This window comes from Pinus tabuliformis, chromosome 2_2 (assembly GCF_031772625.1).
Source record: "Pinus tabuliformis cultivar Carrire ecotype Pingquan chromosome 2_2, CPIR1, whole genome shotgun sequence".
Lineage (NCBI taxonomy): Eukaryota > Viridiplantae > Streptophyta > Pinopsida > Pinales > Pinaceae > Pinus > Pinus tabuliformis.
The window spans coordinates 222479831-222492339 of record NC_142300.1 but is presented as its reverse complement, the minus strand read 5'-3'; positions in this window follow the sequence as shown (position 1 = coordinate 222492339).

Sequence of the window (12509 nt, the reverse complement as noted above, 5' to 3'; positions counted from 1 at the left end):
ATGGGTGGAAACAAACGATGACGGACAACTGAAGATGTTTGAGGGGATAATTCCAAAGGAATACCCAGTTGATCGTACGAACTGTATGGATGTTGCGGTGATATCACAACAGGATCGAACAAAGGATTCAGAGGGAAAACAACCAATCCTTGCTGACCTTCAGGGGTCGGTGAACTCTCGGGAGTCTGGATAGGATTATCCAGAGATTCCAGGCTAGATTCGTAAGGTGACCCAGTATCTGATGGGGGAGGATGAGATGACAAAGGTTGAATACTCAGAACAATTCCAAGTTCAACACCTTGATCCTCGAGTGATTGCGGGAGTTCGGGAAGAGGCTCCTCAGATGATCTTTCAAACGGAGGAGAGGAAGAGGAACTGGGTGAACCTGATGGTTCAGCCACGATGACTTTGTCTCAAATAACAAGAAGAGAGAGATTAATTTCAGGGCTTTTACAAAATGTATTAAAGGTACTCATGATGTGGTCCAGAATAAGACTATGAGGAATGTTATGTGATCATGGGAAACAATTTTTTAAGACGCTGAAACAGACTAGTGCCTTTTCATGTTTTAAGAGTCAAGAAAAAGGCAAAGATGACTCTATCACTTTCGGTTTGAACGAGCTCGAAAGGACAAGTGCTCGATGATCTTTTAAATTTAGAGAGTCAAAAAGACCAAAATGACTGCTCAGGATAATCTAGGCAAAAGGATTACCAAGTAACTGTGAACTGCATAATACCTTCGAGAAAACCGAGAAGTAGGGGCAGGAAATCTCTCTGAATGTTGTTTTGATGTATCACGTTTACAAGGCGGTAGACTCGGCTTCATGTGGATAAAGGATTGCAAACCTAGTGGGGTCTCCCTTTATATACGCGATGGTATGGAAAGCACAAGTCTCTACTAGCGTTGTCTAGTGTCGAAGCGCGACAGCTGCTAGGTTTAAAGACGCTGGAACACATCTCTAGCCTAGACCTCTAAAATGTGAGCGTTAGGTTTCAAATGCGCCTTAGGTTAATTGAATACATTTTAAAGTTTATCTTGAAATTATGTCTCAGTTTTCAGGCCCTATCGATCTGACTCGAAAAAACTCCTATATGCAACTAAATGAGACAAAACCCTTTCAATTCAATGAATGCTTACACTAATGAGGGTATAGAAAATGTTCGATGCAACAAACAAGCAATTGAAAGCAAGATGGCCATTTCACTACTTCGCTTTTGAAAACAAAATAATGAAAGTTAGTTCCACTTCCTATCTTTCCTATCAAATGCACTTCAAATAGTCCTTTCAGCAGTAAAGGGGATTCATTTCTTTTCGAATGCAAATGATGATGCGACTCTAGTTTTCAATGATGCTAGCTAATGTAACATATTGATTCAGCAAACTAGATGATATACTTTTCAATGGAATGATAAAATGAATTTTCACACAAACATTTCAATGAAAAATTTTCAAAATAATCAACATCAATCAAATGCCAAGCACAAAGAGAGAATGCTTTCTAAACCAATGATGCAAAGACTCAACCACAACAAGACGAGCAATGTAATCTATGCCCAAAAAGAGATGCTTAATCAAGAGAAGAACAAACGATGCTTTTCAAACTTGTTCAATTGAAATCAAAGCAATAAAGGGACTAAAAACGAAATGCATGGAGCAGCTAACCAACAACTTGACTTGTTGAGCACACAAACAACTGAATGGACAACGACCTAGATGCCCTAGGGTCACAAACCATCCAAAGACTCAAAAATCAAGTATGGAAATCTCAAACTAAACAAGCACACAAACCAAGCTAATGAAGCTTTTAAGTCAGGGAGAACACAGGAAAAATAGGCTAAGAGGCAGAAATTAAGAGGGCAAGACACACTGGTTATGATTCAGGAGAAACCCTGATCTTCACCTACAGGAATCGGCGTGATTGCCTAACTGACAATAAGCGCCAAAAGGGAGGAAATCGTGACTGTTTGAGATCAATTCGCATTGGTTGACGCGACTGTCAGAAAATTAAATGTGCAAATCGAGGATTCCAAGAAAAAAATAAAAATTTTCAAAGGCAAAAACCAGACCTGCCACTGTGAAATTCAGACTCAGAGTAGTAAATCGGGCAAAGCAGAGAAAACCAAAGGGAAAAGGCGATACAACAAAAGTTCACACAAACTAAGAAATGAAAATCAATCAAAAGAGAGGGATGGATCCCCAGTATGGTCACCAATTTGTGGACTAGGTATATCTCCTCTACGAACAGAGGTGATCCCTCTAGCCCTAGAGTGGGTCTAGCCGCAAACAGAACAACCTAATGAAAACTTCCTTAAACTAGAATCGAATAAGAGGGCCTACCTCTTAGAACGCTACTCCATTTGATGATGACCTCGCTCCTTTGCTCCAGCTTCCTTTGAGTTCTTCTCCTTCAAATACCTGAAACAAATACACAAGAGACAATAGAAAATGTAATAGCAATAAATTGCATTCAATTTACTTAAAAAGTCAAGGAATCTTAAGCCATTAAATGTAATATGACACTCAATGTAGGAAATAAATCATTAGTTGTATTGATATAAAGCTCAGAAAGAGATACAACCAAATCCTTGACGTTGCAGGTCTCCTCTGACGTATCCGGGTTCCAACACCACTTCTAACATCTCATGGTTAGCCTCAACAATGGGAGTTTAAGGCTTCTTCCCTTTAGTTCCAAACCAAACCAAACACACTATTCTCCCTTTACACACATGAACTAGAAAGCAAAAAGCTATAGATATCTTGTTGGTTATTCACGCTAAAAAAAAGGCTAGTTCAGTTTGGAAAATGAGGAGTTCATATAGATTTGATGGAGGGGAGATGGTTCCTCTTATTATGGGAGAGGCCTTATCTCTTGGGTTTGTTCCATCTTAATAGGGGAAAGGAGCCTAAACTTAATTCCTCGACTCTATCCAACCCAACCATTTACCAGACTTTCGTTACAAAGCTTCTAGATCTAGAAGCTTTGACTCCATATTTAAAACACTTGCCAAAAGAGGATCAGCGCAAGTGATGAAGGGCTCACTTGCGTCGTACGGCGCTAGGCCTAGTTTTAAACCCTTTAAATCGGTGCAAGGAATTGAGCACTAGCACCGATCTTGTAAACTGGGATAAAAGGAAGATTCTTGGAAAATGATGCAAAAGGGAAATCTTTTGCCCATGAAGAGGGACATAAGGGCAGTCTCTTCATGATGGAAAAGCATGTAAGGTTCACTGTAGAGGTCCTCTAAGATTGAGGAACAGGGAGTACAGGAACAGTGACAAAATGTTGTGTAACATATGGTCTCCTAAGCAAGTCAAAGAATAAAATATTCCTACTGGGCACAAAGAAAATTCCACCTAAGTTTGGAGAGGAAAAAAGGTGGAGCCAAAGATAGAAATCATGAATTAGCTCGGCATGTTCACGATCCAAGTCTAAAATAAGGAATATCAGCAAGATTGTTGGGACCACATTAATTCTCAAGCAATGGATGATGGCCAACCTTTTGGATTCAAATAAAGATTTTAGGGTCATTCTACCTCATTAGAATATCACAGTCACAACCACATTCATGCCCTAAAATATCAGCTTAGTAAGACTATTGGAAGTTGCGATATACATTAGAGGTTGATCCAAAGAACAATAAAACCTAGTTGATGGGATTTGATGACCCTCTTGTTAAGACAATGAAGCTAAGGAAAATTCTACATTCATTGAAGAAATAGCCTCTATATTATTTTTAAAGGCATCTATGAATCATGGCTTTAAACATGGAAAGCATTGTTTTTTTCTTGTCAAATAAATATCTAGGAAAGGAACTACAACAAAGAGGGCTTGGGATTATCAAATTATTTGACTCCTTGAATGAAGCAGACATTGGTTGTGAATTTTGAAATTTCTATGAAATTGAAGAAGTCATTCCTTAATTATATAATAATGATCATTCTCTTGTTTTCGTGATAGTGATCAATGAGTGAAATCATATGCATCAGGTGTTAGAGCTCTTAAAATTGAGGAGCCAGTGAAATATTCTATCAATTCTAATAGTGGCAACTCAAATGGATTCCATATTTCTCTAATCTTACACTTGAAGTGATGAATAAGGAATCACTCAATAATCAAATGAAGGGTTGGTCTTTGAGAAGTTTTCGTGCAGCTCACATTTCTACTATTACATCAAAAGTGGAGGATAATAACTATAATACTACTCCTATAAAAAATGCAGGTCATTCCTGAAAGGAGCCAAATCTAGTTGGGAAAACTTAGATTGAGATTGTAGATATTCTAGAATTAGTCTTAAAAAGAATTTCCAAGGAGAAACTCATAGAATATCATAAATGAGCTATGGTTTAACTAAAAAGAGTGCATTAGTGCATTGTGCCCACAAGTCGATTTCACTCATCTTTGAATTGTTGCTTGAAGTGATTTGGTACAGCCATACACTTACTTGAATGTTACGATAGAATCAAGTTTGGAATGCAGTTGGACTCTCATCCACATACATTATGGACTCAATGTTTACCCTGGCCATTGTTGATAAAACCCAACTGCCCACAACATTTACATTGATTGTCTTGTTAAAGTTTTGATCAGTGGGTTGGTACAATTGACTGTGCTTTGTAAGCAGTGAAATGATACATTTAGATATCAAAAATATTGTGTTTTTAAATAAAATAATAGTAGTCATAGCATATTATGCATTAGAGGTCAGAATGGGTCTATTTCATGCCATCAATTCAGTCAACTTGATGATAATGCTCAAGGTTTTTCCCTTTGAGTTGAAAGATGGAAATGATGGATTGGGGTGTTTATGGGAACTTGTTGCTAGGGAAAAAAATACTAGTGAGGTTAAGAGTTTAGTAATATCATACACATGTGGGAAAATATTTTTGTTTTCACTTCATGGTGATGGTAATTATGGATGTCAGAAAGAAAATGAAAATTATAAGCATAGGAGCACATGAATTTCTTAGGGACAAAAATGACAGAGACAATATAGATAGGGGGAGAACATGTCAAAAAGTATTGTAAATATGTATTCAAAGGGAGATACATTGTAAGGTGAAGTGCCAAATTTTCCATTGGTGTCAAAGGGGGAGAGAATATTGAAAGGGGGAGAAAGATCAAGAAGCAAGCTGACAGGAGAAGCATTATCACAAGGGGAGTTGTTACAGGTGTGTTACCATTAATGAAAAAGGGGGAGATTGTTGATTAAATTTGTCAATGATGTTAAAGTCATAGGAAAAGTGGAATTGAGGAGGTCTAATCCCTGGATATACATTGGATGGAAATTGAATTGGTCACGTCAAGACTTATGCAAGTAAATGTGAATTATGTGCTACAAGTTCAAGAGGAAAACCATAAATAACAATTGGGCCACCTACACTACGATGATTGTGTTGTATTTGTTTGCATTAAGAAGTGCTCACATGATTGACCCTTCCACCATTCTTGTCCCATCAATATCAAGGAAAAGGCCTCATAGTGGTTGTTGGTTACTTCTTCCCTCACTCTAGAAGTTGAGCATGGATTTATAATTATAGATGCGGAAGCAGAAAATTGAAGACATGTCAAGGAAAGTGTCATATCCCCGATTTTATTTTTCTCCATAGTGCAGCCAGGGTGGATTTCCAGGGCACAGGATAGCTAGATCATGGGATCAAGTTTATGTACTCAGGGGTTCTGAAGGAGTTTTGAGGAGTTTTTCTAGGATCTGATGGCATTCACTTGGCATATTCCATCACTAGCACAATTTGCCTTTCTTTCTGTTGCATTCTGACAACTTTCAAAAAATTGCATTATTATGCGGCCTAACTTAATTAATTATGCTCGAGGTGGCATCCTGGAGGATTATTTGATGGAACACCTCAATGTAATAGCTCATTCAAACCTGAATGAGAAGATCTATAGGATGAGATCTTGAGAAGTGGATTTCAGTGGTCGGAGAGAAGATGGTGGCCAATTACCATTTTCCCACATTAAAAAGAATATTTAATTGAAATAAAAAGAGGGAAAAAGTGCTCCATGATTAAAATAATAATAAATTAGGAGGTTCTAGAGGGGTCCATCAGATTTATAAAAGGAGGAGGAGGAGGCCATTAGGGGACATCTTGGATTTGATATTTATTCTTGTATGAGAGTTTGAGAACCTAGTTCTCTACTTCATTGGTAGCCCCAGGACGGAAACCCTCAGGAGATTTAGAGAGATTGGGCGAGTACCCATCTCCCCTTGGTAAATTCATCTAGAATTCACAGGAGAGCTCAACATTGACATTTCAGTTCAGCTTTGGAGGGTCAGCACAACATTGGAGCAGATTCTTGAGGTCAGTTCTCCATCTCAGCTATTTTTATTGTATTAGCATGTAAACCCTAGTTTCTATCACAATAAAAGCTGAGATTATTTATGTTCATCATGTTATGGAATTGCATGCATGAGTTAGATTTCTGCAAAATTAGCCAAATATCTCATTTGGGATATTACAATGGTATCAGAGCCAATTTTCATGCCAACCTGAGGGTTTCTTGCAGATCAACTTTAGAGAAGTTCAAGAGATTCAGCATTATTTGCATAATTTTTTCTATTTTTTGGAGTTGTAATTTCATAGCTTTCGAGAGAAATTTATCTTGGGCGATAACTACTCTACAAAACTTTTGTTGCAAATTTTCTTTGATTTTGTCATCTACTTAATAATCATTGGACAAACTCAACAATAAAATTTATATTAGTGTGGGTCGTCGAATTCTTTTTATGAAGTCATGGGTGAAACTTCTTTGAAGATTCGCAAGGAGCTAAGTGCAAGGTTTTTTTATATGTATATCCATTATTGTGTGGGGGGCGTAAGCATTAAGCTTGAACACATTATTTACCGAGGTTCAATAATTACACAGCATGTTGTTATGCATTTCGAGCCAGAACGAAACTATAGATCAAATATTTGTTGACGGGTTGCATGTATGCAAAACGACGTGGAAGTTATTAGATAGTGCAAGCCACATTATCAATTCGTAGAGCCACTTTCCATCAAGGGTTTTGTAGATAGTGGGTCAAGCTTCAATCTTCAAAGCTGAATCGGTTTCCCGTAGCAGAGAGACCGTGTTGGTTGTTGAGGGCATTGGCCACATTGACCTAAAATCACAACGAATGGGAGTGGAATCACGTTAGTGAAGTTTGAAGAAGAGTGCAATCAGGTTGGCAGAGTCAGGTGCCATGGCAGCGTGGAATATCGATCTACTGTAGAGAATGGAGGCTGAGTTCTTTAAATTCGTTGCCTGAGGACTGGTCTCACATTGCATAGTACATAGGGGATCACACGCAAAGCTCAATTGTTCCTACATTGCATAACACATAGGGGATAACACATAAAGCTCAATTGTTCCTACCTGTTAGATAATTAATCCTCGGGATTAACCTTGGGTCAGTTTGGGTAGTTATTGAAGTCCAAGAACTTCCAAGAACTAATTCAACTGTTTCCTATATGTATTTATATGTACAAACATGTACGTAATTCTTTGAGATTTACTGCAGTAATTATTTTTTGAGGCTAATAAGATTTGAACCTAGCTCTTTGCTAGGCTATTTTTGAAACTTACCACTAAACCACAAAGCCAACTTTGTTAAAAGAAGAGGAGAAACAAATTTATATCTTTTCAGAAGTATTGCATATATTTTGAATTTGAAAGGATTTGAAGAATATTTGGGATATATGGATATTTGGGATATGTGAGTAAAGGAGGACAGGTAATTGAAAAATCATAATTGGTGGCAAGATTACTTCACGACTCAACTGCACTGAAACCCTAACTACGGTTAGGAAACTTCGACGGGATTTCCAATCAAGGGCAGTTTACATGCGACAGTGTACGAGAAGGTTGCAACAATTTTAGGAGACCGATTCCAAGGAAAGCGATAAGAAGTCGACATCATTTTTTATTATTGCCTTTTAAAGTTTAATTTGGTTAACTTATGATTATAAAAACAAGAAAATCAAAGGCATAGTGGTTGGTAAAATTTACATAGTTATTTGGTGGATTGAAGGTCATAGGTTCAAATCTTTGACAAGATAATTTTAGAATTTTTTTGTGTTTTATCACAAAATTTGTTAAAGTTGTAAAGTCAAAGTCGAAGACAGATAATTTTAGAAGATTTTTTGTTAAAGTTGAAAAGTGATTCGAAGTTAAAGTTATGTTGTAATGGGTGCATGATCGGTTGAACCCGACACCCAATTATCACAAATTTGTTTGTATTGGGTGCATTTTCGGTGGTAGCCGACACCCATTTTTAAAGTTGATTGCTCAAAAACATGGCGAAACTCGATGATTTACTACAGTTATTAAACAATTTAATGTCATCTTCTATGCATAACAGTGTCCAAGTCAGCAAGGACACGCTCTATGACATCCAGTCATATTTGCAAAATGCGAAAAGCAAAATTGAATTTTTGGAACTAGAAACCCAGTTTCAGCGAGAAGAACTGCAAAAGAAGAATTTTGAACCTATTCTTGTTCCGAATAATAGTGTGTTTGAGCCTGATCATCATTCAGAAAATAATCAGAGTAATGTTTCTGCAGGACCAGAAATTGCTCTTGAAGAGCCTGTTCTTGAGCCTGTTTTACAACCACTTCAGCAACCTTTGCGAAAATCTACAAAAGGAAATGCAACTGAAAGTTCTTATGAGAAGCCTGATATTCCCAAAACTTTCATAAGGCCATGGGAAGAGATTAGACACAATAAACACAAAACTAGTTTGGGTTACAAAGAGGATATTCTGGATGTATCTTTTCACATACCAGATTTTGCTAAACCGATACAATTCCGAAGCGCTAGATTTCTGGATGGTGTCGTTCCAGAACAAGTTTATAGATGCCAACAATGTAACAGGGTTGGACATGTGAAAGATCGGTGTTTTGATCTTCACCCGTGTGAACATTGTGGAAAGTGAAATCATCATACAAATAGATGTTCCAGAAAGAAGTCTATTGTAAGAGAGAAGGTAAATTTCAGATGGATTGCTTCTTGGGATTGGACCAAAACAACCAAGAAGATTTACAGGGCATATCGAAAAAAATGTTCCAGAGTGATGAGCAACCTTGCAGCAATGAAGAGTACTTCTCACCTTGTATCCGACAAGGGGGGAATGGTTGATGGTCTGCTACAGGTTCGAGTTCGAGATGTCAAGTGAGCCTGAGTCAGATTTGAGTTGATTGAGTTGATTGGATGGTCTGCTACAGGTTCGAGTTCGAGATGTCAAGCGAGCCTGAGTCAGATTTGAGTTGATTGAGCACTTCCATGTTTGGAATTGTTCGAGGAACTGCTATGATAGTTCCAGAGTTTGTGGTCACCTTAAAACCACACTTTTTGTTGTTCTGAGAACCGCTATGAAGGTTCCAGAGTTGATTGAGAGACATTCAGCTCTTGGCTGAGATGCATTTCTGCATTTTGAGCTCTCGTTCTTGGACTTTGGTATATCCCTTCGGATTAAGGGGGGACTGTTAGATAACTAATCCTCGGGATTAACCTTGGGTCAGTTTGGGTAGTTATTGGAGTCCAAGAACTCCTCGGAACTAATTCAATTGTTTCCTATATGTATTTATATGTACAAACATGTATGTAATTATTTGAGATCATTTAATATACAGTTTATTTGGTTTCCAGTTGATTGTCTTACAGAACAACACAATGAGATCATCTGTTGTATCACGAGTCAATTAAACATAGGAAAATCAATGACAAAGTAGCCTGGACACCAAAGCAATCTTAAGGGATATATGTATGTGTGATGAGAAAACTAGTAACCATATAATTGATCGAAAGTAGAATTTTGAGCAGAACGAAGACATTTTGGCTAGTTGAGCGTGAAACTTTTCAGTGGGTGCCATATTGTATCTCCAACGTGGTTGTAAAGGGAGAACATATTCCTTAGCTGTAGAAAAAATATGTTGTAATATTTAGTGTTGAACATTCAGAAAATTTTGGGTATGGTTCAAGGACTGTCCAAATCACACCTACAACCAAAGAAAACTCAGGTTCTTTTATGCAGTAACTCTGATTTTTAGTGCTTATTTATATACATGTTAAGGAATGTTCATGCCTTATTCCAAAGGTGGTACATCTTTGCGGAGATTTCTAGGTTGTGCACAGTTAATAGAGAGGTTGTACATATGGTGGTCAAATTCTTTGGTTATATATATATATATATATATATATATATATATATATATATATATATATATATTAATTATTCACTGATGTTAGTATGTGGTTATGTATACATGGAAGAACACTCTTTACTCCATAATTTGACAAGTGACCAGTGACTAAATCATCCTAGTCCACGACCATAACAAAGAGAATCTTCTAGTGGTAATATTGTAGGAGTCTAAGTGCATCTTAAGACATTAATGTGTGAAATCAGGGTGTCCATGTCCCGTATCTTTCCATGTATTGACTATTGGTCTGTAGAGCTGAGTAAAAGTGTGTCTTGTGTGACAGTTCTTAATTGTTAGGGGTTCTTGACAAGGTGTATGTTAGAGGTCTAATCATATTATGATGTATAAAACAACTTGATGTGATTAAACTACAACATGGATCAAACCTTCATAAAATTTCTTAATAAATTTGCATCAGAAATTAACAGAACCCTTTCCAAGGGAATACTGACTTTGCTACAACAAGAGCAGCCACATAAAAAATATGAGTTGGGATACAAAATTTATTCACTTGGAACAGATTTGAGATGCATGGGGGTTACAACAAAATCCCTTCTCAAACTAGAAGATCTTGCTTCACTTCTCTTCAAGGTGCCTCAACCAGATGGGAAGAGCTTGGTGTGGGCCCTAAAACCATTTATGCTTGCCTTAATACAAACCAAATTTTTGGAGTACCCTTGTGAAGGGGTCACACTTCCAGTTTCCTCTTATCTCAGCAGTATCATAATGTTGATCGCACCTATACCTCCTTACAGTGATGACATAATGAGGAGAGTCTTCATACTTAAAATAGAGACCTTTTAGGATTTGGATAATAGTGAGGGTCCTAATTTTGGGAAGAAGTTTGAGATTCTAGAATCCATGGCCCTCGTTAGATCTTATGACATCATGCTTGATTTGGAGTGTGATGACCTGATCCTGCAGATGTTCCAATGCTTCTTCAACATTAGGAAACATCATCCTGACATAGTTATAGCACACATGTAGTCCATTTTGTCCTCATGTATGGGAGGCCATGATGTCATGTGCTGAAGATTGAGGACTAGATTGTTGGCCATTTGGAGGAGAGAACAACCTGTCTCACCCATTTCTTATGAACTAGCTGAAAGGTTGGTTGAGAAGAACATTGGGTTACTTAGAAGACAGTTGACCAGGGAGGACTTTCTTAGGTTTGGTGGATTATGCAGCAAGAATGAGCTGAGGAGGAAGGGACTTTGCTTCATCTGCAAGGGACCTTGGGGACCTCACCACTCATGCTTGAGTAACACTGAGGAAATGACAGAGGTAGAGCAAGAGAGAGATTCCTTCTAACTTTCAAGGTGAGGACTCTTCTTTGGATGAGTTCATGGGCTCATACAAGAATGCCTTTGGGGAGAATAAGTCTTGTGGATTTTTTTACAGAAGGTCTGATTTATACTCTGGTGTGTATGAGTCAGTGGACCCTATGGGAGACATTCAGGATGATGAGTCACACGTGATGTTTCATCATGAGCAGCATATGGTGGAGCATGAGTCAGCTGAGGAGGAGGATGTGCACAGTATGCATGGTGATCCTTTTGGAGAGAGCTAGTTTGAGGTTCATATTGAAACCGTGATGGAGGAGGATGAGCAGCCACCCTTGGGGTCAATCATTGATGAGGAAAAAAACAGAAGACAACTAGCATGGTGGCAGTATTTGCAGACACTTGTCCTCGTGAGATGTTGGAGGTTGGCAGGGCAGTTTTGTAGGAGGATAGTAGATGATAGGAGTGTGGAGTTTCTGATCAGAGGAGGGAGGATCTATTGGAAATGGTGATGCATCCATCTTTGGGTCAACCCACTAATGAGGTACACGTAGATGCATAGGCAGCTTGTAGAGTTGTACTACTTTTAGGGAGTAGCCCTCTCCAGGAGTACAAAGATAGGGATTGTAGCACAGCTTGGCCACTTTTACCCATTACAGGGAGAGAGGCAGGGTTTTCTCGATGGATATTGTTAACTGACCAAGCAGGCTTGCCTGAGTGGGGCACGATGCAACATATGGGACTTATCATATATACATGTTCCTATGCATCTGATCCTTCCAACAGGATGGATTGGCAAGAGATCATGAGTTGGTATCCTTTTGATGGAGTATCATCCTTAGTTTGGGGCACAATACAGTAGGAGCCCTTAGATGAGAGGGTTACTACATGTTTCAATGGGCAGTGAGATGTGGACCAACATTTCATCAGTATTTTAGTAGCACTAGCCTAACATAAATAGAGTGGGGTTGACCTCAGCCTATGCCAGAGGTTGGGTTGGATAGAGGTAATGAGTTGGTATTCG